Source organism: Delphinapterus leucas, chromosome 9 (assembly GCF_059928025.1).
Source record: "Delphinapterus leucas isolate spDelLeu-1000000601 "Yukka" chromosome 9, BTC_Dleu_Yukka2, whole genome shotgun sequence".
Classification (NCBI taxonomy): domain Eukaryota; kingdom Metazoa; phylum Chordata; class Mammalia; order Artiodactyla; family Monodontidae; genus Delphinapterus; species Delphinapterus leucas.
The window spans coordinates 81,147,584-81,173,847 of record NC_143137.1 but is presented as its reverse complement, the minus strand read 5'-3'; the positions used below and the strand labels follow the sequence as shown (position 1 = coordinate 81,173,847).

Below are 26,264 nucleotides of genomic sequence, written 5' to 3'. Positions count from 1 at the left end.
TACTGTTGTAAGGTATGTAAGTTGGTATCCAATTTCTGGAGGGAACTGCTATCTCTGTTGACGACGCCCACCTTGATTAAGGAATTTTGCTTCTGGGAATTCACCCCAAGGTAATATAAGGATATCATATAGGAATATATGAATAAATATGTTCATTCATATTTTTAAAATTTCTAAATAAGGAGAAAAGCCCTGTATCAAAAATAAGTGCTTATTAAATGTAAATATATATATAATAATAATAATTTAAAACTAAATATCTACAAGTAGAACTCTTTACAGGAATTAATAGAAAAATTATGTAGACACCGATTTATTGATATGGGAGAGTATCTCTGCTACATTATTTACCAAAGTGCAATTAAAAACTAGATTTTAATTGGTAAAGATTATCAAGAATTTGCATGGTATGGCCTTTTTTTTCTTTAACATCTTTATTGGAGTATAATTGCTTTACAATGTTGTGTTAGTTTCTGCTGTATGACAAAGTGAATCAGCTATACGTATACATATATCCCCTTATATCACGTCCCTCTTGCAGCTCTCTCCCACCCTCCCTAACCCACCCCTCTAGGGGTTCACAAAGCACCAAGCTGATCTCCCTGTGCTATACGGCTGCTTCCCACTAGCTATCTATTTTACATTTGGTAGTGTATATATATATATATATGTCAATGACACTCTCTCACTTTGTCCCAGCTTACCCTTCCCCCTCCCGGTATCCTCAAGTCCATTCTCTACATCTGCATCTTTATTCCTGTCCTACCCATAGGTTCTTGAGAACCAATTTTTTATTTCCTTCGATTCCATATATATATGTGTGTGTTAGCATACGGTATTTGTTTTTCTCTTTCTGACTTACTTTACTCTGTATGACAGACTCTAAGTCCATCCACCGCACTACAAATAACTTAATTTCATTTCTTTTTATGGCTGAGTAATATTCCATTGTATATATGTGCCACATCTTCTTTATCCATTCATCTGTCGATGGACACTTACGTTGCTTCTGTGTTCTGGCTATTGTAAATAGTGCTGCAATGAACATTGTGGTACATGACTCTTTTTGAATTATGGTCTGCATTACGGTATATGCCCAGTAGTGGGAGCGCTAGGTCATACAATTTTTCTATTTTTAGTTTTTTTAGGAAGCTCCATACTATTCTCCATGATGGCTGTATCAATTTATATTCCCACCAACAGTGCAAGAGGGTTCCCTTTTCTCCACACCCTCTCCAGCATTTATTGTTTGCAGATTTTTTGATGCTGGTCATTGTGACCAGTGTGAGGTGATACCTCATGTAGTTTTGATTTGCATTTCTCTAATGATTAGTGATGTTGAGCATCCTTTCATGTGTTTCTTGGCATTCTGTATATCTTCTTTGGAGAAATGTCTGTTTAGGTCTTCTGCCCATTTTTGGATTGGGTAGTTTGTTTTTTTGATATTGAGCTGCATGAGCTGCTTGTATATTTTGGAGATTAATCCTTTGTCAGTTGCTTCATTTGCAAATATTTTCTCCCATTCTGAGGGTTGTCTTTTCATCTTGTTTATGGTTTCCTTTGGTATGCAAAAGCTTTTAGGTTTCCTTAGGTCCGATTTGTTTATTTTTGTTTTTATTTCCCTTTCTCTAGGAGGTGGGTCAAAAAGGATCTTGCTGTGATTTATGTCATAGAATGTTCTGCCTATATTTTCCTCTAAGAGTTTTATAGTATCTGGCCTTACATTTAGGTCTTTAATCCATTTTGAGCTTATTTTTGTGTATGGTGCTAGGGAGTGTTCTAATTTCATTCTTTTACATGTAGCTGTCCAGTTTTCCCAGCACCACTTATTGAAGAGACTGCCTTTTCTCCGTTGTATATTCTTGCCTCCTTTATCAAAGATAAGGTGGCCATGTGTGCATGGGTTTATCTCTGGGCATTCCATGCTGTTCCATTGATCTATATTTCTGTTTTTGTGCCAGTACCATATTGTCTTGATTACTGTAGCTTTGTAGTATAGTCTGAAGCCAGGAAGCCTGATTCCTCCAGCTCCATTTTTCTTTCTCAAGATTGCTTTGGCTATTTGGGGTCTTTTGTGTTTCCATACAAATTGTGAAATTTTTTGTTCTAGTTCTGTGAAAAATGCCATTGGTAGTTTGATAGGGATTGCTTTGAATCTGTAGATTGCTTTGGGTAGTATAGTCATTTTCGCAATGTTGATTCTTCCAATCCGAGAACACGGTATATCTCTCCATCTGTTTGTATCATCTTTAATTTATTTCATCAGTGTCTTATAGTATTCTGCATACAGGTCTTTTGTCTCCTTACGTAGGTTTATTCCCACATATTTTATTTTTTTTGCTGCAATAGTAAATGTGAGTGTTTCCTTAATTTCTCTTTTAGATTCTTCATCATTAGTGTATAGGAATGCAAGAGATTTCTGTGCATTAATTTTGTATCCTGTTACTTTACCAAATTCATTGATTAGCTCTAGGAGTTTTCTGGTAGCATCTTTAGGATTCTCTATGTATAGTATCATGTCATCTGCAAACAGTGACAGGTTTACTTCTTCTTTCCTGATTTGGATTCCTTTTATTTCTTTTTCTTCTCTGATTGCTGTGGCTAAAACTTCCAAAACTATGTTGATTAATAATGGTGAGACTGGGCAACCTGGTCTTGTTTCTGATCTTAGTGGAAATGGTTTCAGTTTTTCACAACTGAGAATGATGTTGGCTATGGGTTTGTCATATATGGCCTTTATTATGTTGAGGTAAGTTCCGTCTATGCCTACTTTCTGGAGAGTTTGTATCATAAATCGGAGTTGAGTTTTGTCAAAACTTTTCTCTGCATCTATTGAGATTATCACATGATATTTATCCTTCAGTTTTTTTAATATGGTGTATCACACTGATTAATATGCATATATTGAAGGATCATTGCATTCCCAGGATAAACCCCATTTGATCATGGGATATGATCCTTCTAATGTGCTGCTGGATTCTGTTTGCTAGCATTTTGTTGAGGATTTTTGCATCTATGTTCATCAGTGATATTGGCCTGTAGTTTTCTTTTTTTGTGACATCTTAGTCTGGTTTTGGTATCAGCGTGATGGTGGCCTCATAGAATGAGTTTGGGAGGGTTCCTCCCTCTGCTATATTTTGGAAGTGTTTGAGAAGGATAGGTGTTAGCTCTTCTCTAAATGTTTGATAGAATTTGCCTGTGAAGCCATCTGGTCCTGGGCTATTGTTTGTTGGAAGATTTTTAATCACAGTCTCAATTTCAGTGCTTGTGATTGGTCTGTTTATATTTTCTGTTTCTTCCTGGTTCAGTCTTGGAAGGTTGTGCTTTTCTAAGGATTTGTCCATTTCTTCCATGTTGTCCATTGTATTGGCATATAGTTGCTTGTAGTAATCCCTCACGATCCTTTGTATTTCTGCAGTGTCAGTTGATCCTTCTCCTTTTTCATTTCTAATTCTGTTTATTTGAGTCTTCTCCCTTTTTTTCTTCATGAGTCTGGCTAATGGTTGATCAATTTTGTTTATCTTCTTGAAGAACCAGCTTTTAGTTTTATTGATCTTTGCTCTCATTTCCTTCATTTCTTATTCATTTATTTCGGATTTGATCTTTATGATTTCTTTCCTTCTGCAAACTTTGGAGTTTTTTGTTCTTCTTTCTATAATTGCTTCAGGTGTAATGTTAGGTTGTTTATTTGAGATTTTTCTTGTTTCTTGAGGTAAGATTGTATTGCTATAAACTTCCCTCTTAGAACTGCTTTGGCTGCATCCCATAGGTTTTGGGCCATCGAGTTTTCATTGTCATTTGTTTCTAGGTATATTTTGATTCCCTCAGTGATCTCTTGGTTATTTCATAGTGTATTGTTTAGCCTCCATGTGTTTGTATATTTTACAGGTTTTTTCCTGTAATTGATATCTAGTCTCATATCGTTGTGGTTGGAAAAGATTCTTGATACGATTTCAATTTTCTTAAATTTACCAAGGCTTGATTTGTGACCGAAGATATGAGCTATCTTGGAGAATGTTCCATGAGCACTTGAGAAGAAAGTGTATTCTGTTGTTTTTGGATGTAATGTCCTATAATTATCAATTAAGTACATCTTATTTAATGTGTCATTTGAAGCTTGTGTTCCCTTATTTATTTTCAATTTGGATGATCTGTCCATTGGTGAAAGAAGGGTGTTAAAGTCCCCTACTATGATTGTGTTACTGTCGATTTCCCCTTTTATGGCTGTCAGCATTTGCCTTATGTATTGAGGTGCTCCTATGTTGGGTGCATAAATATTTACAAGTGTTATATCTTCTTGGATTGATCCCTTGATCATTATGTAGTGTCCTTCTTTGTCTCTTGTAATAGTCTTTATTTTAAAGTCTATTTTGTCTGATATGAGAATTGCTACTCCAGCTTTCTTTTGATTTCCATTTGCATGGAATATCTTTTTCCATTCCCTCACTTTCAGTCTGTATGTGTCCCTAGATCTGAATTGGGTCTTGTGTAGACAGCATATATACGGGTCTTGTTTTTGTATCCATTCAGCCAGTCTATGTCTTTTGGCATTTAATCCACTTACATTTAAGGTAATTATCAATATGTATGTTCCTATTACCATTTTCTTAACTGTTTTGGGTTCGTTATTGTAGGTCTTTTCCTTCTCTTGTGTTTCCTGCCTCGAGAAGTTCCTTTAGCATTTGTTGTAAAGCTGGTTTGGTGGTGCTGAATTGTCTTAGCTTTTGCTTGTCTGTAAAGATTTTAATTACTCTCTCAATTCTGAATGAGATCCTTGCTGGGTAGAGTAATCTTGGTTGTAAGTTTTTCCCTTTCATCACTTTAAATCTGTCCTGCCACTCTCTTCTGGCTTGCAGAGTTTCTGCTGAAAGATCAGCTGTTAACCTTATGGGGATTCCCTTAAATATTATTTGTTGCTTTTCCCTTGCTGCTTTCAATATTTTTTCCTTTGTATTTAATTGTTTATAGCCTGATTAATATGTATCTTGGTGTTTTGCTCCTTGGATTTGTCCTAAGACTCTCTGCCCTTCCTGGACTTCATTGACTATTTCCTTTCCCATATTAGGGAAGTTTTCAACTATAATCTCTTCGAATATTTTCTCAGACCCTTTCTTTTCCTCTTCATTTTCTGGGACCCCTATAATTCGAATGTTGGTGTGTTTAATGTTGCCCCAGAGGTCTCTGAGACTGTCCTCAATTCTTTTTTTTTTTCCTACCAGAACATTACATAAGTTTATCTCAGATGTAATAGCACTGTTAAAATCAACAAGTTTAAATCTTAACTGCACCAAGTAAACTCAGCTACTTAAGTATTTTTAAAGTTATTCCCTCCAAAAAACTGAGGGCGCTTTTCTTTTCCACCCCATTCGTCATGGTTTCCCAATAGTTCTATTTTTGGAGGACTTTCAATTTATGAGTAAACTGCTTTGGGGTTATTTCAGAACTTCTTCCCCCAGATGAAAACTAATCTGGACATATTATATATTGCATAGATTTCTCTGTGTCCTCAATTCTTTTCATTCTTTTTTCTTTATTCTGCTCTGCGGTAGTTATTTCCACTATTTTATTTTCCAGGTCACTTATCCATTCTTCTGCCTCAGTTATTCTGCAATTGATTCCTTCTAGAGAATTTTTAATTAAATTTATTGTGTTGTTCATCATTGTTTGTTTGCTCTTTAGTTTTTCTTGGTCTTGTTAAACATTTCTTGTATTTTCTCCATTCTTTTTCCAAGCTTTTGGATCATCTTTACTGTCATTACTCTGAATTCTTTTTCAGGTAGACTGCCTATTTCCTCTTCATTTGTTTGGTCTGGTGGGTTTTTACCTTGCTCCTTCATCTGCTGTGTATTTCTCTGTCTTCTCATTTGGCTTAACTTACTGTGTTTGGGGTCTCCTTTTTGCAGGCTGCAGGTTCATAGTTCCTGTTGCTTTTGCTGTCTGCCCCTAGTTGGTACAGTTGGGTCACTGAGTTGTGTAAGCTTACTGGTGGAGGGGACTGGTGCCTGTGTTCTGGTGGATGAGGCTGGATCTTGTCTTTCTGGTGGGCAGGACCATGTCTGGTATTGTGTTTTGGGGTGTCTGTGAACTTCTTATGATTTTAGGCAGCCTCTCTGCTAATGGGTGGGGTTTTGTTCCTGTCTTGCTAGTTGTTTGGCATGGGGTGTCCTGAACTGGAGCTTGCTGGCCGTTGAGTAGAGCTGGGTCTTAGCATTGAGACAGAGATCTCTGGGAGAGCTCTCCCCAGTTGATATTATGTAGGGCCAGGAGGTCTCTGCTGGTCCAGTGTCCTGAACTTGGCTCTCCCACCTCAGAGGCTCAGGCCTGACACTCGGCCGGAGCACCAAGACCCTGTCAGCCACATGGCTCAGAAGAAAAGGGAGGGAAAAAAGAAAGAAAAGAATAACAAAATAAAATAAAGTTATTAAAATAGAAAAAAATTTTAATTATTATTAAAATAAAAAAATTTTAAAAAAAGAGAGCAATCAAACCAAAAAACAAATCCACCAATGACAACAAACGCTAAAAACTAAGTTAAGATAAACATATAAATCAGAAACTATCAGTTGCATACAGCAAACCCCAAGTCTATAGTTGCTCCCAAAGTCCACTGCCTCAATTTTGGGATGAGTCATTGTCTGTTGGTTTTCCACAAATTCAGAGTACATCAAGTTGATTGTGGAGCTTTAATCCTCTGCTCCTGAGGCTGCTGGGAGAAATTACCCTTTCTCTTTGTTCGCACAGCTCCTGGGGTTCAGCTTTGGGTTTGGCCTCACCTCTCCATGTAGGTTGCCCTCTGGCATCTGTTCTTCACCCAGACAGGATGGGGTTAAAGGAGCGGCTAATTAGGGGGCGCTGGCTCACTCAGGCCGGGGGGAGGGAGGGGTACGGAATGCAGGGCGAGCCTGAAGCGGCAGAGCCCAGCGTGACGTTGCAACAGCCTGAGGCGCGCCGTGTGTTCTCCCGGAGCAGCTGTCCCTGGATCACAGGACACTGGCAGTGGTGGACTGCACAGGCTCCCGGGAGGAGCGGTGTGGATGGTGACCTGTGCTCACAGACAGGCTTCTTGGTGGCGGCAGCAGTAGCCTTAGCGTTTCATGCCTGTCTCTGGTATCTGCGCTGATAGATGCAGCTCGCACCCATCTCTGGAGCTCATTTAGGTGGTGCTCTGAATCCCCTCTCCTCCTGCACCCTGAAACAATGGTCTCTTGCTCCTTAGGCAGGTCCAGACTTTTCCCTGGACTCCCTCCCGGCTAGCCGTGGCACACTAGCCCCCTTCAGGCTGTGTTCCTGCAGCCAACCCCAGTTCTCTCCTTGGGATCCACCGAAGCCGCAGCCTCAACTCCCAGCCCCCGCCCATCCCGCAGCCTCAGCTCCCAGCCCCTGCTCATCCCGGCGTGTGAGCAGACAAGCCTCTCGGGCTGGTGAGTTCTGGCTGGCACCGATCCTGTCTGTGCGGGAATCTCTCCACTTTGCCCTCCGCACCCCTGTGGCTGTGCTCTCTGCGGCTCCGAAGCTTTCCCCCTCCTCCACCCGCAGTCTCTGCCCGCGAAGGGGCTTTCTAGTGAGTGGAAACCTTTCCTCCTTCACGGCTCCCTTCCACTGGTGCAAGTCCCGTCCCTATTCTTTTGTCTCTGTTTTTTCTTTTTTCTTTTGCCCTAACCAGGTACGTGGGGAGTTTCTTGCCTTTTGGGAGGTCTGAGGTCTTCTGCCAGCGTTCAGTGGGTGTTCTGTAGGAGTTGTTCCACGTGTAGATGTATTTCTGGTGTATCTGTGGGGAGGAAGGCGATCCCCGCGTCTTACTCCTCCGCCATCCTCCTGTGGTCTTTTTGTGTAGAGTGTGTGACACAATACACACCAACAAGTTGTGTAAACAATCAAATGTAAGGGTATTTTTTGCTTTTTGCTTCCTTACTGTGTCTAAGACTACACAATAGCCATGTGATGATGGATAATAGCAAAATAAAAGGGGGAGGCAGTATGTTCAACTCTTTACCATCTGACCTGCTAATTTGGGTTGTCCTGTATGGTCATCAGCGTTTTAAAAATCTTAAAGCACTAGGCTTTTAATAAGTCTTAAAACATCAGAGTCAAAAAAATGGACATATTATTGTTGTAAATTGTTTTAATATATTGTGAGAACATTTTTCATCTAATATTAGGTTGTAAAGTGGTCATTGTAATTACAGCAGAGTATATGTGCAGGTTCTTCCTTTAGCCTTTGGACAATTTTTGAGTACTTAAACTTGAACAATTGAGGTTGTGCCTGAAATAGAGTTTCATTCACCAAATATTTATGGAATGCCTATTATGGACCAAGCACTACTCTAGGCACTGGGAATAGAGCAAAACAGGGAAATTCCTACTTCAGGAAGTTCTCATTCTAATAGAAGAGACAGATAATAAGCAAAATAAGTAAGCAAACTATATACTTTATTAAAGATGATATGTGCTATGGAGAAAAATTAAGCAGGGAAGCCTACAGAGGCAATGCCAGGGGAGGGAGTGTTGCAGATTTTAATAGGGAGGTCAGAGGCCAGAGAAGGGTGCTAGTTATATCCCATTTTCTTACTCAGATCTATTCTTCACACTTCACAGTACTTTCCTGTATTGTGCCCCAGGAAAACTATCTCTATGACTGCATCATCCGGGCTCTCTTGTCCTCTGGATTCTAGTTGAATTTGGGCAAAGGAGGTTACCAGTCAGAGAGTAACTTGAAGTGAGAGAAGTCTGATTATTTATTTCTCCCAACTACCCGCTGTGGGACATGGCTTTGGTGCACTAGCCTAGCCACGGATACTGTTGGGAAACTTGTATACTATGGAAACAGCTCTCAAGTTTCTCTTAATTTCCTACCTTTGTCTGTCAATCCTAAGTGTTTTAAGGGTTTCTCCTCAATGAATCTTTCTGGGTGCCATGCCATCCCCTATTGCTTCTCTTTACTCTGTTTACACCTACTTAAATTGTTCTTCCACTGAACTGTTGAAATACTGTTTTGAGTGTACTGTTTCCTGCCTGGCCAATTTCTGATACTTTAATTTTTAGCAAATTTCAGCACCCCAAAATAGATCTTCTACATTAGATTTAGAACTATTGCTCATGTATTTGAAAGAACGCAAACTAAGAAACCCTTTGTTGGAGTAAAACGGGACACAATTTGTGGCTTGCATTGGTATTAGGATTACTCAAATTATCACTGGTAGTGGCATGGGATGGAAAGCTGGTGGAGGATAAGGCATTTGCAAATCTTGCAGTAGTGAAGCCTTTGGTCACTATGGCGATGATGATGACGATGATGATAAAAACTGTGGGATGAGCTAGTCGTTTCTCAATAACTGGAAAGCGTGAAAAAGAGAGATACACTGAAAGCCCTGAATTCAGAACTCAAATCATGGGTGGAAAATCAATTGGCTTTCAGGAAATATGAAAGAATTATCTTATTTGGTCACAGGAAAGACATGGCTAAGGATTCAGCCCAAGGCCCGATTGCTAGCATTATAAAATTTCAATTCCAATTAAATATGCAACACTTTCAGTCTCTTCTCCTGAGAGAAAGATATAGGCTTAGTAGGAATAGTCCCTGAGATGTGGCATAGAGACATTTGGGCAGATGCAGACAATATAGAAAGCCTTGAACTTTCCAGTTTTTCTCAACCTTCCCTGGAAGAGAAAACTCCTTCTTCCTCCACTCTATCCCCTGAGAAACAAGCTTCCCCTTCTATAAAAACCTTTCAATAACTTTACTAATTACAAACAGTTACAGATTCTCTTTGTTGTCACTCACACCAGTTCCCCTCACTTCCAGGCCCATGGGAAGGAGATTTATATCTCAGCATAGGCAAGACATAAAAGTGAAAAATCTTCTCCAAGGATGAGGCAGCTCAAACAAAGGATCTTACTTAGTTGCATAGTCAAGAGTTTAGGCAACATAAGTGGGAATTATTTACAAGAGTAGGAGAAAAAAGAGAAAAAAATATAAGATTGATTTTAGCTGAACTTAGGGAAGCTGGGATGAATTTAACATGTTAGCTCAAGCACTTGGGAGCAGAACAGTGGCTTGGTTCATTAACCAAGTGAAAACTGAACTCAGTGGTGAAATACTATCAATGAAGTTGAAATGACAGTACTTTCTGGCATGCCAAAGGAAGGCGTGTGAAGGCCTGAGGAATGTCAGAGTGGATCCACTTGTGCAAATTGCTCAGCCACATCCTATGTTCCCAGAAAGGCCAGAAGATATGCTCTTTTCCAAAGCATTAGTGAAAGCTCTGGGATGACGATCTTCTGTAGATAATGATGGGAGATGATAGATTGGAGCTGAGATCTTTGAGTTTAATTTTAATAAGAAACTCCTGGTCAGACGTGCCAGAAGCAGGCCTAAACCATTAAAGACAACTCACTGTAAGTATTCGAAAAAGGCCGTTGCAATGTGGCCACAAGTTATACCATGAATCTTTCTCTCAGTCTTCTCCAAATGGAGGGAGAAGGTGGTAGAACTCTATACCAGAGATAAAAATACACAGAGTTTTCAGAAGGTTATTAGACCTACCCAGAGGCTCCTCACTGAGGCTAACCCCCAGAAACCCAAAATACCACTGATATCCACAGCTTAGAGTGGAGGCTAATCGAAGGACAATGATAGATGGAGCCTTGGTCTGAATCTGTCTCACAGTGAGATCAGTGAGCCATCCTGTGGTTATTCACCCAGTCCAAGCACACTCAGTAAGAATGTATATACTACTTAGCAACCGGCCAAACTCCCCACATTAATTACCTGACCACAGAGTAAGTGCTATTATGGTAGAAGAATTCTAGTGGAAGCCTCTGTAAATGTTACTCTCCACCCAAAATAGTGCATTCAAGGCAACATTGCATCTATAGGAGAATTACAGAGATTAACACTATCATTAAGGTCTTGAAAAATGCAGGGTTTGTAATTCCTCTCACAGCCCTGTTTAACTTGTCTCTTTAGCCATTGGGAAACCAAATGTGTCTTGGATAATGACTGGATTTTCTTAAGGATGATCAGCTGATTTTCTTAAGGATGATAATCCCAGCTGCTCTTCTTGATATGATCGTGGCAAATCAGTTCTTGATACTTGATATCCAGCCATTGATAAGACATCACTTTCTTTTCAATTCCCATCAACAAAGAGAAGTAGAAGCAGTTAACCTGCACCTGGAAAGGTGGAAGAGTTTTGTTTGCTGGATGTGATGTACAGAAATGAGCAAACACATTAGATACACTGTAATAGTCTGGTATGATGTCCTTGTAATGGATCAGCAAGATGATTGTGGTTCCTCTGGACTATAATACAACAGAGAGAAGCGATGACATAGACCTGAGGTATGGCAGTGAGCACAGATGGCTGATTTTTCCAGGTGCAAGCCAATCACTTCTACTTGTCTTTGTTGATGGGAATTGACCTTTAAAATGTCAGTTTTGTGGCACGTAAAACATTATGTCTGTACAGCTATTATTTTTTTTAAAAAGTGGATTCTGGGAGTGAAGAAGGGATGCACACCTGTGATTATTTGCCATTTTACCCACGAGATCTATTCTCTGCTTTCTTTACCCCCACTCTGTGCTCTCAGAGGCTTTCTTCTACAGAGTATATATCCCAGAATTCCTCACTCTTTGGCCTTTATTCAAACACAGCAAATGTAAGGTCCCACCATTTAATCATAGGATGAAAAGAGAGAGAAGGATCAGGGTATTTATTCCCTTGATGAAGTGCAGTTTGTTAGCACCCTTGTTTCACTATTTACAGCTACAAGCTTCTGTCAGGTAACTTTCCTCAATATTACAGCTCTTTCTACTTTCACGTAAGAGTTTCTCTCCCTGGTGCTTTCACGCTAGGGATGGTAATGGCTTCCAGCTGTTGCTAATTTTTGGAAGCGTCACCATCCTTTTGTAGTTTCCATGAGACTTCACAGTCTTTGCAAATAATCCCTAATGATCTCTTGAAATTGAGGTACCAACTCATTTCTGCCAGGACGCTGGCCGACATGGAAGGTCTGACAGAGCTGTGAGAAGGTAAGGTTTGCAAAAATATTTTAAGAGGCAGCAAGCAATGTGAATATTTTGGGAAAGAGTGCTCTGTACTGAGGTAAGAGAAACACCAAGGCCTTGAGGCAAGAGTGTGACTATCATCCTTGCTTGAGAAATAGCAAAGAGGCAAATTTTGTTACAGTGGAATATGGAAGGGGAAGACCTGTAGGAAATGAAGTGGAAAAGAGAACAGGTTGGTTGAACTTAAAGTTTGCTGTAGCGACTTTGGGTTTTACTCTGTAAAACGGGACGCTATTGGGAGGTTCAAATGCAAAAGATAAATTATTTAACAGGATCACTCTGCTGTGCTGTGAACAGACTGTAGTGGCCAGTGTGGTAGAGATAGTTGCAATAATCATGAAGTAATTTAGGCTAGAGATGATGGTGGCTTGGATCAAAGTGATAGCTGTGGAGGTAATGAGATGTAGTCATAGTCTCAATATATTTTGAAAGTAAAACCAGCAGTATCTACTTATGGATTGGATAAAGAATGTGAGATAAATAAGAGAGTCAGGAGTGTCTATAGCTGCTTTGTCTGACCAATGGGAAGATCAGACTCACCATGAATTGAGATGATCTTTGAATTGTTTCAAAGGAAAACAGAATACTCGTTTTTATAATCAATTCACCCATTAATCCTTCTGGAGAAACTCAATATTTTGTCTATCTGCTTTATCCTACAAGATATAAAAATATGTTGCATATTGTTTTTCTTATTGAATGACAGATTCTTTAAATTCTATAATGCTTAACAATTTTCAAAAGTTTCACACAAATGATTTCATATAACCCCATAATAACCCTTTTCTACCCTTACCCCTCTATTGCCCCTCCCCCACTTCCCTCTCTCCACTGGTAACCACTAGTTTGTTTTCTATATCTGTGTGTCTATTTCTTTTTTGTTTTATTCACTAGTTTGTTGAATTTTTTATTTTTCACATATAATTGATATCATATACTATTTGTCTTTCTCTAACTTATTTCACTTAGCATAATGCCCTCCAGGTCCATCCATATTGCTGCAAATAGCAAACTTTCATTTTTTTTTAATGGCTGTGTAGCATTTCAGTGTGTGTGTGTGTGTGTGTGTATGTGTATGTATATCACATATTCTTTATTCATTCATCTGTTGAGGGGCACTTAGGTTGCTTCCATGTCTTGGCTATTGTAAATAATGCTGCTATGAACACTGGGGTGCATGTATATTTCCAAATTAGTGGGTTTTGGTTTTTTTGATATATTATATATTGTTTTATTGTAACACTGTTGTGTGATGATTCTCTAAATAGAAAACCAGTTGAAATTTTCACAACTTAATTTATTCATTTTAAAAGCACACAGGATTTTCATGCTTTATTTTTATAACACAGTGTAAGAGGCTGTATAAACCTAAAAAAAACTGTTTGATAATGGCTACTCACTTGATAATCATTCATCTTTTTCCTTGTGAATAACACACTTGTAGTACTTAAAAAATGATAGAACTGTTTCCTGGGAATGGCTAGTACTTTGAAGATCCTAAAACCTACCGTCAGGGTGCTTTATTTTTTTTTAATTCAAGAAAAAATCGTGCATGTGGTTAGGTCACTGACGTCAAAGCAATGATGTGTCTCACAAGAACAGATGTAGGGTTTTTTTTAATTTCATAAATTAAACACATTGTTTTCTTAGATGTGTTTCAGTTTACAGTAATTAGAATCTGATGTTTATCTAAAAGAATCTGGAATTATTGCTGTAACTGGTCCTACAGTTTGCGTAAGATAAAAATGAACAATATCAATGAATTGTTAAGATATTCTGGGCTCTATATTTTCTTTAAAAAGGTTTATTGAAACTTAGAAAGAGAAGTTTATTAAATTTTTATGTGGAGATAATTTAAGTTAAACACCATTAAACTCATTATCCAAACATGGGTTCATCAAGGAAAAGTCATGAAGTAAGAGAATGTTGCCTTAGATTCCTTTCAGTGCAAGATTTGATGCATCTATATTCCTCGGGATATTATTTCTTTAGAGAACTATTTAATGATAGGCAACTGAAAGATTAACTTTTCTTTTTAAAATTTCAAATGTAAGCCTGACAAGGGCAAAGGGCATAGAAAAAAAATCATATCTGAATGTCTGAAGTAATAATAAGAGTGAAAATCACCATTCCAATGTTTACAACAGTGTAGTATTTTATTAGGGCTTTAGAATTTCAATCCTTTAATAATTGAAATTATATTAATTCATGTAATTCTTATGACCCCATGGGGGCCAATCTAACTAATTTGTACGTATGGTACACCATGACTTAGATTATGAAAAGTCATGTATTTAAAAGAAATCAGTCTTTAATACTATACGTTCATATCTCTCTAGATATAAAGTCAATAGGCCAGTTTTGAATGGGTCCACTAAACAATGCTAACTCACCTAAGAACTGAATATCTAGTGGTAATTTCTTGTTGCTCATTAATCAATACCTATTTAAGAATAACATGCTAAATCTACCCAATTTGCAGTCATCAGTACCCCTTAGAATAGTATCTGCACATATACTTTTATGAATGATAATAGAATGAAACATACAATGAGGCCTTACTAACCCAGAAAAACATAGAAGGCAGATGTAAATGTATAAACAGTTTAAATGACCATTTCAGTGTAATTGTGTTAATAAGCATTTAAAAGCTACATTAATGGGTTCTTTCATTAGGTTTATTATTAAAGTATATACCTATAACAGTTTTTTGCACGTAAGTAGCACTTCTTTTTAAAATTTCTCTGCCCCATTTTGTTGGCACGATTAATTTGCATTGAGAAATATTTTTAAAAACCTATGAGAAGTCAGTTTAAGTCTGGCTCCTGATGAAATTTTCAGAGTCTAAATTGGTAGAACCTAAATTAATGCCAGAAACTGAGTGTTGTCCTCAGTTCCTCTTGACTCTACCCCTAACCATCCAGTTCCATTCAATAATGGCTTTTAAATATCTCTTCGGTGTATATTTTACTACTGAGCCTATATCTAGCCTTTACACGCAATCTTGAATTGCTCTGAGTGATTCTTAATACTGCAGTGACAAAGATAGAAGAAATGTCTCTGAAATACGAATATGATCCATTTATTTGTTTAAAGCCCCTCAGGGCTTTCCATTGCTCCAAAGATGATATCCAAAGTCATTAGTAAGACTACAAGGTACTTTTCTTTAAAATAAAAGCATTTATTCAGTCATTATAAAATAAGTGTAAAAAATGATGAACCACACTAAAGTTCATTCAAAATGCTTCTTTATAAATTAAATAATGCTACCTGTTTTTATTGAATACAATATAACTTTAAGCCTTCACTTGTGTTAACTTCGGCTGTGAATCTGTTCTTGGAAAGTTCATATGATTTTGGATGTCATTGATTTGCCCCATGATTTCTCTTTTATGTTCACCCTCCTCCTTCAGGATGGACTGAACATACTTCACTGGTAGGCACAGAGAGTGATGGTGGGTTTTTGAGGACTCAGTATTTTTTCATCTTACTCTGTTCAGTCATTTTTCATAGTAACCTGCCTGATGGCATTGCCCAAATGTTGAAGTTGAACAGGTATCAGTAATTCTTTCTTCATGTCTCTCTCACTGACTTATGCTTATCTTTGCTCCTTACCTTCCCCAACCTCCCTAACTCTACCTCTCGACTCCAAATCCCAATGAGCAAACACACAAACCAAAACGTCTCTGCCCTTTGTCTCAGCCATGCTGACTTCCTTTCCTGAATTTAAGACACTTCCCCTACAACTTTGCCTCCAGTCTTTGTACATGTTTTTCTCTCCACCAATTTTTGACTTAAAAGTTATCTTTCAATAAGCCTTGTTAGACCCTCCCACCTTTTTAAGGCCTGGTTTAGGGGGTCCTTCTGTCTTACCATAGCGTCCCAATCTATTAATCATTTTGTTTATTTGTCAGTCTTCCCTATCTAACTGGAAGCTGCTTAAGTGTGTTCTGTACTTTTATTCCCAATGCTTAGTGGTTCCCCCAACTAAATCATAGAATTAGCTTGATGCAATGAAGTTTAAATTTCTTGCAGAGAATTTATTTTATTTGAAGTCACCGAATAAAATTTGCTAGCAAAATAGAGGCTAGGCAAAAATTAATATATTAATAATTACAATTGTTGGAGTCCCTCCACTTCCCTCTGCAGACCCGCTCTCCTAACAAAATAGTCTCAACACAATAGATAGCTAACAGTCATAGAGAAGATTTAAAACAAAAATCAGATTGTTTTACTTCCTACATAGTCTATAAAGCCTTACATGACCCAACCCCATCTCCTACCACTCTCAGGCCTCCTCAATCCTCAGTAGATATCTGGCAGTTTTCCGAGCCCTGGATCCTTTCCTTAGGGTCCTTGTACAGTAATCTCTCTGCCCTGAGTTACTTGCATGTCTCTCTCCCTCATTTAGGTCTTGCTCAAACAGCACTCAAAGAGAACTAGCTGACCTGGGCACCACGCCTAAGATATCAGCTCCTTGTACGCCGTTACTCTCTTGCTTTATTCTAGTATCTGTACTTTCTTAATAACTCTTTTCAATATCTGATATTGATTTGCATATTTTTGTATTTATTGACTCCTCTAATTATAATATAAGCTCAAGGATAACAAGGATTGTCTTATAAACAGCTCTATTTCTAGCACCTGGACCAGGGCCTCACACTTAGTATATGTTCAGTGAGTGTTTCTGGAAGGAAGGAAGGATAGATTAAAGATTTTAAACTGTTAATTTCCAAAAAAAAAGTTTATTCAGTGCTTTAAGCCAGTTGAGGAGCTGACTTTGTCACACACTCAGTAAACTGGGCATGCAGTCATCTGCCTTTTAATTAATCTTAAATAACAAACAACAGGTTGATTAAATGGTGGATTTGATGATTATGTAGAAATAACCTTGTCAGAATTACGTTTTAAAATATTGTAACTGCAGAGAACATATACATCATGTTGTAAAATTACAGTCATAATCGCAGATAACAGACACAGGTTTTTTTAAGTACTTTGGCTTTTTTTCAATGTTCCTATTTTAATAAAGTTGTCTTTGGGATATTAATTCCATAAATACTTGTTGAGAATTGTCCATTACAAGGCATTGGAGACAGAGCAGAGACCCGAGCTGGGTCAAAAATGATATTTTATTCGCCCAGCCATAGTGGTTCATGTTGGCAAGTACCCCAAATTGGCCCTTTTTTGAAAGGCAGAATCTTTTGAAAGGATTTTTTTCAACAGCAGAGGTAGTCCCCTTTCTCTAGCTTCAGAGGTGAGAGTGTTTGAGGACAGAGATGCAGATGGCTGTTTCCACCCCCATCTCGTGAAGAAGTCCATCTATGGTTAAGATAATAAAGATGACTTACAGGAAGAAATAGAAACCAGTGATAGACAGAATCTTACAGGCATTTGTTGCCTGGTTTGAACTGGTCTGACTCTGGAGCTGTCTTGTCTGAGGTTTGGTGGTTTAGCTTTTCTTTCAGTTCTCTGTGCTACCACAATATATGTCCAATCCATTACTTATTATTGATTAAGTTGTTACAAATTGATTTCTGTCTTTGTAACTAAGAGTTCTGACCAACATTATTCATGACAGAAGACTTATTTTTTGAAAATTCGTTCGCTTGAACCCTTTGACATTTTATGATGCTGTTAAAGAAAATGGAGATAAATTAGTACTTGGAATTTGCCTCAGTGCATTATATGAACAAATTAAAAATAGCATATATCACAAGATACCATTTGGGCTGGGGGTTGAGAGTATTGGGGGGGAAGGGAACTTTATAATTACATATTGAATTTTTTGTTCATTTACAATAAATATTCATTATGCTTTTATTTTTAATACAATAAGAAATGTAGAATTATTTAAAAAGTAAAAAAAAAAGCAATGAAGAAACTGTTTACCAATTTAAGGCAATTCAGCCTAGACTGAGAATACTATGGCTGTGTCTATACTACTAAGCCATGTTATGTATATTTTTTAGGCTAAATTTTTGTCTTTAAACTGGGAGTATAATGGCAACATGATTTTGACAAATTTTTGATTGCTGCAGCCGCCAGCCATGATAAGGTAACTCCATAAACATAAATCATGTTTCTAAGATCATGTCACAAACTTTATTCAAGTTGTTTTATGTATTACTATACTGTAAGCATTTAACAAATAAAAGCTATATAGCCAAAAGAAAAAAATCTTTCTATAAATAGTTGAGAGAGGAAACACAGAACTAGGTTCACACATAGATTATTTTGTGTGGAGACAAATTTTGGACCAATATTCTTTAACTGCATTATTATAGGCAAAGAGTGAGGCTGTTAGCCCTGTGGCTCACGTGCTCTGTGGTTTCATAACAACTGACACAGACGCAAGAATTCCTCGGCACTCTGGGTCTAGAGTCTCACAGAAATATGATGTGACTTTCCAGCTGTTGCAATGCATTAACTTCACATAGAAAATACATGATACTTCTCCTCACATCAAGCACTGATGTCACATGTGTGTTACTTAAACTAAGTTCTGATTCAACATTGCTGGGATCCTTTTCATCAAGTAAAAATAATGTATCATAGTGGAAAAGAGCAGGACTTTTGAGTCATTCAAATCGGGGTTTGAAATCCTGATTGTATTACTTATAAGCCTTGGGATTTAAGCACATTGATTAATTGTTTTAGCATGTTTTCCTAATATGAGAAATAGGTTGCTAATGTCGAACATACAGAGTTTTTGTTAATTTTAATTGTGAAGGGTCTGACCCATAGTAGTACCTCAGTAACTTATAGGCATTGTTACCATTACTCTATTCAACATCCAGCTCAGTCACACCAAAAAAACATTGTTGCATAAAAGGCTCATAATGAGTAGAGACAGAACTGAGGCAAAGCCTCTTGTAATATTTTTCTATGAGCAATTAATTTAACCTTCACCAAATAGAATTACTATTATTATTGTTGTTATTTTAAGAATACAGTTTGCTCAGAATATTAATGTGCCCTGTGTCAGTTCTAGAAGCAATATGACAGATTTATTATGACTATAATAAAAATCAGCATAAATCCTAAGCTCTCAGAGATGATGTCTATGGTGAAATTATCTGGAACCGCACACACAAAAATATTCATCCTTTCTGGAATTGATCTAAAATGAACTGCCCAAATTTTGCCTATGAGATATTTTTGAAATTTTATTCCAATGCATAATTTCCCCTACAGCTATAGTTAACCACTGAGAATTTACACGGTTTAAGTATTTTGAGAATATAGCTTTTAAGAATAAGGTGACTTGAAAACAGCAAGACAACAAAAGAAATTGTTTTTTGGAGAACCAGAAAATTGTAACCCAGGTCTCTCTTGTGTGTTTGCTACAATGTCATCCTGATTACATGGGTTATATGATTTTTCAACAGCTGCATTTGCACAGACAACAAAGCCACCAAGTATGATTTCCTTAAAGGTCCAGATAAAGGTGTAGTGTCAATTTTATGAGTGACAGTTGATACTAGATGACAGAACAGATAACAGGCCAATAATGGGGAAATAAAAAGTGGCAAAGAGTGGTTCTGTGCCTCCATGGGATCAGGACCAACTTCTGAATAGTCTGATCCTTTAAATTCAACTATTTCAGTAAGTGTCCTCTATTTTTTATGTCATAATGAGAAAATTAATGGCGATCCATAAACCATCCTGGGACAGCTTTTGATTCATAAGTTTTACATAGCATTCAGTTCAACAACTATTTATTTACACACTTCAACAAATATTTGTTCATTCTGCACTAGGCCTCTGCATCCCTGAACAGCTCTTCCAGAAATGAACTTGCCCTTTTGCTTCCTCTAATAAACTGAGAGAACCATTTCCACAAGAGTTTTCTGGATAATGGATATCAGCAAAAATATGCATAGAGTATTCAGAATCCCAATATTTTATGGCGATGATACATTAGCATCTTACCTAAAAAGCATATTTAAAAACTGAATCGTACCATGTGATAACTTAGGAAAATACAAGATTAATAGTCTCATCTTCTATAAAAATAATAACAACAGCAGCAAAATCTAGGCTTGTTCAGGATTTAGGTATAAATTATGAAAACAAGCTAAAAGGAAATAGAATTAAAGCAAATCTGCATTCTAGCAGTTGACCACACAAAAACTGAATGTATCAAAAGCCTTAGAAATGATCATCATTTAGTACCCTGCAATTCTGTTTCAAGGAATTTATTCTAAGTGAGTTATCAACGATAAGTGTATATAAAATTTTATATACAGAGTTTTTTTTAATTTTTAGCTAATGTAAATCTATTTGCAATAAACAAAACCTAGAACTCTAGGTCTAATAATAGAATGACTAAATTTCATTTGTTATAGACAAGAAGTGGGTAATACATTTTCAAAGAACTTTTAGGAGATAAGATAATGCTAACAATGGTATAATGTTAAGTGAAAATTTGACACACTGTGCAGTCCATTGATGAAAAGCAACAAAAGAAAAAATATTAATAATTACTTAGGAGTGGTGGACTTAGGATGATTATTCTCTTCCCTTTTTATATTTTTAATTTTTTAAAGTCATATAGTAATTTCATATTTAAATTAAAATAACCATCATAAAACTGAATAATATAAACATATGCCATATATAATATAGGAATATGACTGTATGTCTAGCTTCCTTCCATGTATGGAGGAAGATGCTCTACATTTCTGTCTTTTTTGTCCAGTTCATATTAGCGTTTTTAATCTAATCCATCCAAAAAGTTTATTCATAGTAAAACAAATCCAAACAAAAACAACTAAGGTAACTTCCTATAAGTGACCATTTAATGAATAATGAGGTTTGCACATGACTGCTTTCACTGAGGAAACTCTAATATACAGCACATATTTTTCTTTCGATTCTCACATATGATTATTTTCTGAAAATAAAGAGGTTGGCAATGATAGTGTTTAAGGGATAGTTTTTGAATATTAAAAAAAAAAAAAGAACCTTAGGCAGGACAATATTCCCTTTAATGGAAATAACACAAGATTTTGCATGCTGGCTTCCTCATAAACATCCACTTGCCTTCCTGGGTAAAATAATGTTTGGTCCTCCAGTTTGAAGCAAGCTATCTTGTTGACAATACAAAACTATGGGAATATAGTATAAAATCTAAATCTTTTCTAAATTTTTATTTTATATTGGAATATAGTTGATTTACAATGTGTTAGTTTCAGGTGTACAGCAAAGTGATTCAGTTATACATATACATGTAATCTATTCTTTTAAAAATTCTTTTCCCACTTAGGTTATTACAGAATATTTAGCAGAGTTCCCTATGCTATACAGTAGGTCCTTGTTGGTTATCTATTTTAAATATAGTAGGGTATATATGTCAATCCCAAACTCCCAATTGATCCCTCCCCCCACCCTTTCCCCTTTGGTAACCATAAGTTTGTTTTCTAAGTCTGTGAGTCTCTATCTGTTTTTTAGATAAGTTCATTTGTATCAGTTTTTTTTTTAGATTCTGCATATAAGCAATATCATAGTCTTTCTCTGTCTGACTGACTTTGTATGATAAGCAAGGTAAGATAAGATAGGTCCATCCATGCTGCTGCAAATGGCATAATTTCATTCTTTTTAATGGTTGAGTAATATTCCTTTGTGTGTATGTACCAAATCTTCTTTATCCATTCCACTGTCCATGGACATTTAGGTTGCTTCCGTGTTTTGGCTATTGTAAACAGAGCTGCAATGAACATTGTGGTGCATGTATAATTTCGAAGTATGGTTTTCTCCAGATATTGGCCCAGGAGTGGGATTGCTGGATCATATGGTAGCTCTAATTTTTAGTTTTTTAAGGAACCTTCATCCTGCTCTCCATAGTGGCTGTACCAATTTACATTTCCACCGACAGTGTAGGAGGGTTCCGTTTTAACCACATCCTCTCCAGCATTTATTGTTTGTAGACATTTTGATGATGGCCGTTCTGACCAGTGTGAGGTGACATCTCATTGTTAGTTTGACTTTCATTTCTCTAGTAATTAGCAATGTTGAGCTTCTTTTCATATGATTTTGGAACATCTGTAAGTCTTCTTTGGAGAAATGTGTATTTAGGTCTTCTGCCTATATTTTGATTGGGTTGGGGTTTTTTTGATATTGATATGTTTTGGACATTAATCCCTTATCATTGGCATCGTTTGAAAATATTTTCTCCCATTTTGTGGGCTGTCTTTTCATTTTGTAAACCCATGCACCTATGGTCAATTAATCTATGACAAAGGAGGCAAGACTCTACAATGAAGAAAAGCTGTCTCTTCAATAAGTGGTGCTAGGAAAACTGGACAGCTACATGTATAAGAATGAAATTAGAACACTCTTTAACACCATACACAAAAATAAACTCAAAATGGATTAAAGAACTAAATATAAGACCTGATTCTATAAAACTCTTAAGAGGAAAACATAGGAAGAACACTCGTTGACATAAATTGAAGCAGTATCTTTTTTGATCAGTCTCCTAGAGTAATGGAAGTAAAAACAAACAAATGAGACCTAATTAAAGTCAAAAACATTTGCACAGTAAAATTTAAGTCTTTTCTGTTTAAAATATCTTCCCTTACTCTGAGAGTCTATTCTGTCCAGTTGTTTACACACTAACCAGATCTTCATTCACCGTATAATGACTGATTTATATTTATTCATTTACAAACACATTGTACTGATGGCATATTTAAGCCTTATTTATTTTTTTAATTGAGGTAAACTTGGTATATGACATTATGTAAGTTTCCGGTGCTGACATTATGATTCGACATCTGTGTTTATTACAAAGTGATCATCACCAAAAGTCTACTTACCATACATCACCATACACTCGAGTCCCCTAACTCATTTTTAAAGGGAACTTCAAGACTAATGCCATCTTTTGATAGTTTAATATATGCCATAATATATGATACAACATAAGTGATAGATATTATAGACGTTTTACCAGTTAATGGTCTACATTAAAAAATAAGACAATAGGGTATTACCAGGTGTGTGTGTGTGTGTGTGTTTCCTACTCTCATAATAAACATGAATTTCTGCCATTAGTATCTAATTTCCTTTAATCTGCTATGAGGTAATAAAGATAATAACACCTATAAATGTAGCTTTTATTATGAAAATAAGTAATGGGTTATTTGGGGGGAACTGCAATAATATAGAAAAGTGGGAAAATAAGAATCGGGGATGGGAAAAAAATGAAAGGTAAAAATGAGTCATCCATCAGGAGACTATTAAGATAATATGACTAGCTTCCAGAAATTCAAACATAGCATAGTAGAAAAAAGAGAGCAGGCTTGATTCCAGTTCATACTCTATCCCTTCCTAACAGTTTGGATGTGGGAAAAATAATAGCTACCCTTCAGTGAGGAGTTACCCTCTCAGGTGCCATAAATTTATTTTTCCTAATCATCAAAAATAGTTGAAAGAAATTATCAGTGCCTGGCATAGAGTAGGTACTTAATAAATATTTAAAACTAATAATAATAAATACTTGGTTAGAATAGAAAGTCTCATGTGACACAAAAATATCAATTTCACCTGCCAAGTCAAACATGACGAACGTGTTTTACACAAGTGTGTTTAAAATAGTCAGTAACATTTTAATGTTCTCTTCAGCTCTAAAAATTGTCTTTCTTGTGGAATTTTCTGGGCTTGAGCAGTTCTAGTAACATTATTATGGCCTGTCCGCATTTCACTTTCTCCCCAGGTTGAGAGGATATGATTACACCTCTCTCTCAACCATGGATTTCCTTTGCACTTGGTCATTTTATAAATTCTCCATCTTCACAACTCTCACAACAACTACTTTTTACAATATAGTTCTTATACCACAGCTTAGAAACAGGAAAACAGGATCAAGTATAAACTGACCACTGAAACAATTTTCATTATTAAAAACCCAACATTTATTGGAAATTATCTGTGTTACCGAAGATAGCCACAAAGATGATACTCATACTAGCCACAGCATGTTGAAAGGCCTTTCTTTAGTGTTGCACATTTTCTCATATGCATGGTCCACAGAAGCAGAAAAGTCCATATTTTATCTATAAACCTATAGGTAAGATATGTTTTTTCAAATTTTATCTATAGCTTTAAAGGGAGAGAAGTTTCTATTTTGATGCCTCTATTTTGATGCCACCATTTTGTTTCACATTATCAAAACTGTTGACAGGACAGCTTCCACTGTCATGCTTGTTATTCTGGTCCTGGCTTACCTGCAGTCTTCCAACTTTTCTCACTCAGTGATACCAATTTGCTGTTCTTATGGAAGTGTTGTTTTTCCAGCACAAAATACAGCCACCCTCTGATAGGCTTGATATGACCATTATTTCTCCAACCTGCTTTTGGGGGAAGCTCCACAGAGGTGGTTTTTATATGGCTCTTCAGATTTCTTATAAGCAGTATTTACATTCATATATAGTGATATTCCTCATGTTTTCCTTCCATGTGACTTTTGCTCAATGCTCTTCATTTTCTTGGTATATTTGATCATACCAAATTTTTCACAGCTTCCCTCAAGTGTCTTTTTTACTATCATAGTCATGGGCTACCAAATCCAGCCTGGAGAATAGGTCAGCCAATATGAAACAAAGGATCATTGATTCTGAAACGTAAATCTAGGACTGTAGAGAAAGCTCTGGTTATATCAATAAATCTCTTCCCAATAAATAATTTATTCCTACTTGATTGATGAGGAAATTGACATGCAGAAATGTTAAAAAATGAGTCTACACTTACTCGAAAAGCAGAAGCAGCACCATGACCCATTGCCAGACCTTAACTGATTTTAAAGGCTCTGCTGTTGGTAATCAGCAACTACCATCACCAACCACATGACATTCTTGCTTTCTTATACCTGATCCTGAGTCTGGGGCAGTTGCTACTGGATCACAGCACCTTTTCCAGCTGAATCTGAACTTAACCTCTTAATCTTTCCCAAAAGAAATTTGCACACAGGCACTAGCAGTTGGCTTTAGTTAGCACTCAAACACAAAGCTATTTTCTGTCACAAAGTTAGAATACATTTAGGTGTTTGTTTACTTATCTGCAGAACGGGAACTTGGGACTAGAAAATCTCTGAAGGTTTTGCCACACTGACATTTATATGAAGATCACCAATCTATATATTCCCAGGAAATACCTAACTTAGGAATTCCTGGGTATTTTCCATTGAAAATATATTTGGAATTCAGTATGTTTACAGTAGAAAAGTAGTATTACCCATGAACTTACATTCATTTTGCAACCTTCAAATATTTTTCCTCAGGGTGGAAATTTCTCATGCTTGATCACAGCACAAAGATGATTTAGTCCTGGAAAATACACCATATCTTTATTCATCTAGAAGTCCTATCCTGTATGTGAAGAAAAAGAAAAAAAAATGAAGAGCCCCACACAGTTGAAATATTCCATGTGTCTGGTCTTTACTGAGGCATATCCTCCTGAGAATAACCATTTGAAATATGTTTTACAAATTGAATTTTTAATGGACTATATGTAGTATGAGGTCAGGAGAAATTCTTTGGTTATTTCTTTGAAGTTTAATGTTTTAAAAATAATGCCAATACAGATTTAGGAATCTTTCAAAATTACATAACTGTGGTTTAGTCTTGCTTTTTAACCTAGAGGTATAATCTTTTTTCCCTCTTGAAAGACACCAGCAAAGCACTGCCGTGAGAAGTCTCTCCCTTTCCCACCCCCTTGCCTTTTGGCCAAAATTACGCTCACATCTGTCCAGAGTGGAGGAAGTCCCAGCCACCACGTGCCAGTCTTTGTGCTTTCAGCCTGCAGCCCAGGAAATTACTACCTGTGTGGGCAGATCCTCAGTGCTTAACTGTGAGGTCCCACTAAACTGAGGACTCAGCAAGAATAAAGAGGGGGGAGCAGAGGATGGGGGCAAGGTAGAGGGGGGAGAGAGAGAGAGAGAAGAGGAAAGAAGGAAATCTCTGCCTCTTCCACCAAAATACTCAACATCTTTTAGGGTTTCATAGCCAGAGTTACACACAAAGCAGAGTAGAGAGCCAGAAATGTGTGTTCCCTTATAAGTGGAAACTAAACAAAACATATAGAACACCCTTAATGACGTTTAAGAATATTTTTATAATAATAAAAATAATACATTCACCAAGTGAAAACTCTGTGCCAGAGTTTACTCATTTACTCATCACCTCAACTCTAT

General features: G+C 36.8%; 1 long non-coding RNA gene across 1 annotated transcript; it reads right to left on the bottom strand.

The window, feature by feature from the left end:
• Positions 1-415: 415 nt before the first annotated feature.
• On the bottom strand, positions 416-25,974 carry LOC111164645 (uncharacterized). Its single transcript, XR_002642129.2, has 2 exons — positions 25,319-25,974; positions 416-17,389 (listed from the first exon to the last, which is right to left on the bottom strand). It is a non-coding gene; the product is annotated as an uncharacterized LOC111164645 (long non-coding RNA).
• Positions 25,975-26,264: the final 290 nt, after the last annotated feature.